This window comes from Heterodontus francisci, unplaced genomic scaffold (genome assembly GCF_036365525.1).
Source record: "Heterodontus francisci isolate sHetFra1 unplaced genomic scaffold, sHetFra1.hap1 HAP1_SCAFFOLD_1221, whole genome shotgun sequence".
Classification (NCBI taxonomy): Eukaryota; Metazoa; Chordata; class Chondrichthyes; order Heterodontiformes; family Heterodontidae; genus Heterodontus; species Heterodontus francisci.
Window position 1 is genome coordinate 94,108 of NW_027140492.1, and position 3,393 is coordinate 97,500.

Genomic DNA, 3,393 nt, shown 5'->3' on the forward strand with positions numbered 1-3,393 from the left:
TTAACATATTTTTGCGCTTTTTGGTTAATGATTACTCTGCTTACTGGTTAATTATTTGCCCTTTCGGACTTAGTCTCTGGAGATTATTTTCGAGTTTTTGGTTAATGATTTCACACTTTTTACTTACTTTTGCGATTTTTGGTTAATGATTTCACACTTTTTACTTACTTTTGCGCATTTTGGTTAATGATTACTCTGCTTACTGGTTAACCATTTGCCCTTTCGGACTTAGTCTCTGGACATTATTTTCGAGTTTTTGGTTAATGATTTCACACTTTTAACATATTTTTGCGCTTTTTGGTTAATGATTACTCTGCTTACTGGTTAACCATTTGCCCTTTCGGACTTAGTCTCTGCACATTATTTTCGAGTTTTTGGTTAATGATTTCATACTTTTTACTTACTTTTGCGCTTTTTGGTTAATGATTACTCTGCTTACTGGTTAACCATTTGCCCTTTTGGACTTAGTCTCTGGACATTATTTTCGAGTTTTTGGTTAATGATTTCACACTTTTTACTTACTTTTGCGATTTTTGGTTAATGATTACTCTGCTTACTGGTTAACCATTTGCCCTTTCGGACTTAGTCTCTGGAGATTATTTTCGAGTTTTTGGTTAATGATTTCACACTTTTTACTTACTTTTGCGATTTTTGGTTAATGATTTCACACTTTTTACTTACTTTTGCGCATTTTGGTTAATGATTACTCTGCTTACTGGTTAACCATTTGCCCTTTTGGACTTAGTCTCTGCACATTATTTTCGAGTTTTTGGTTAATGATTTCACACTTTTAACATATTTTTGCGCTTTTTGGTTAATGATTTCACACTTTTTACTTACTTTTGCGATTTTTGGTTAATGATTACTCTGCTTACTGGTTAACCATTTGCCCTTTCGGACTTAGTCTCTGGACATTATTTTCGACATTTTGGTTAATGATTTCACACTTTTAACTTAATTTTGTGCTTTTTGGTTAATGATTTCATACTTTTTACTTACTTTTGCCCTTTTTGGTTAATGATTACTCTGCTTACTGGTTAACCATTTGCCCTTTCGGACTTAGTCTCTGGACATTGTTTTCGACATTTTGGTTAATGATTTCACACTTTTAACTTAATTTTGTGCTTTTTGGTTAATGATTTCATACTTTTTACTTACTTTTGCCCTTTTTGGTTAATGATTACTCTGCTTACTGGTTAACCATTTGCCCTTTCGGACTTAGTCTCTGGAGATTATTTTCGAGTTTTTGGTTAATGATTTCACACTTTTTACTTACTTTTGCGATTTTTGGTTAATGATTACTCTGCTTACTGGTTAACCATTTGCCCTTTCGGACTTAGTCTCTGCACATTATTTTCGAGTTTTTGGTTAATGATTTCACACTTTTAACATATTTTTGCGCTTTTTGGTTAATGATTACTCTGCTTACTGGTTAACCATTTGCCCTTTCGGACTTAGTCTCTGCACATTATTTTCGACTTTTTGGTTAATGATTTCACACTTTTAACATATTTTTGCGCTTTTTGGTTAATGATTTCATACTTTTTACTTACTTTTGCGCCTTTTGGTTAATGATTACTCTGCTTACTGGTTAACCATTTGCCCTTTCGGACTTAGTCTCTGGAGATTATTTTCGAGTTTTTGGTTAATGATTTCACACTTTTTACTTACTTTTGCGATTTTTGGTTAATGATTACTCTGCTTACTGGTTAACCATTTGCCCTTTCGGACTTAGTCTCTGGACATTATTTTCGAGTTTTTGGTTAATGATTTCACACTTTTAACATATTTTTGCGATTTTTGGTTAATGATTACTCTGCTTACTGGTTAATTATTTGCCCTTTCGGACTTAGTCTCTGCACATTATTTTCGAGTTTTTGGTTAATGATTTCACACTTTTAACATATTTTTGCGCTTTTTGGTTACTGATTTCATACTTTTTACTTACTTTTGCGCCTTTTGGTTAATGATTACTCTGCTTACTGGTTAACCATTTGCCCTTTCGGACTTAGTCTCTGGACATTATTTTCGAGTTTTTGGTTAATGATTTCACACTTTTTACTTACTTTTGCGATTTTTGGTTAATGATTACTCTGCTTACTGGTTAACCATTTGCCCTTTCGGACTTAGTCTCTGGACATTATTTTCGGGTTTTTGGTTAATGATTTCACACTTTTTACTTACTTTTGCGATTTTTGGTTAATGATTACTCTGCTTACTGGTTAACCATTTGCCCTTTCGGACTTAGTCTCTGGAGATTATTTTCGAGTTTTTGGTTAATGATTTCACACTTTTTACTTACTTTTGCGATTTTTGGTTAATGATTACTCTGCTTACTGGTTAACCATTTGCCCTTTTGGACTTAGTCTCTGGACATTATTTTCGGGTTTTTGGTTAATGATTTCACACTTTTTACTTACTTTTGCGATTTTTGGTTAATGATGACTCTGCTTACTGGTTAACCATTTGCCCTTTCGCACTTAGTCTCTGGAGATTATTTTCGACTTTTTGGTTAATGATTTCACACTTTTAACTTAATTTTGTGCTTTTTGGTTAATGATTTCATACTTTTTACTTACTTTTGCCCTTTTTGGTTAATGATTACTCTGCTTACTGGTTAACCATTTGCCCTTTCGGACTTGGTCTCTGGACATTATTTTCGAGTTTTTGGTTAATGATTTCACACTTTTTACTTACTTTTGCGATTTTTGGTTAATGATTTCACACTTCTTACTTACTTTTGCGATTTTTGGTTAATGATTACTCTGCTTACTGGTTAACCATTTGCCCTTTCGGACTTAGTCTCTGGACATTATTTTCGAGTTTTTGGTTAATGATTTCACACTTTTTACTTACTTTTGCGATTTTTGGTTAATGATTTCACACTTTTTACTTACTTTTGCGATTTTTGGTTAATGATGACTCTGCTTACTGGTTAATTATTTGTACTTTCGGACTTGGTCTCTGGACATTATTTTCGACTTTTTGGTTAATGATTTCACACTTTTAACATAATTTTGCGCTTTTTGGTTAATGATTACTCTGCTTGCTTGTTACTGATTTCCCCTTTCGGACTTGATCTCTGGCCGTTCTTTTCGACCTTTTTGGATCAGGTTTCCACACTCTGAAATTATTTTGGGCTCACTGATTAGGCGAGATCAAGGGGGCATGCCTGGGCACTTTGGGCTCAGTTTGGGAAGGCGGCGTCCGTGTGCTCCTCCGCCCTTCCCGCACTTGCGGCTAGGTTTGCCAAACTGCGCTGACCCGCAGCCCTGCCTTTTTGCCCACGGCACACGGAACGACTCAAGTCTGGCTCCGTTCCAGGCCGTTGCCTCCGGCTGCCCGCCGTCCGGCCGGCCTGGGACGTACCCCGGCTGACGGCGCCGGAGGCCC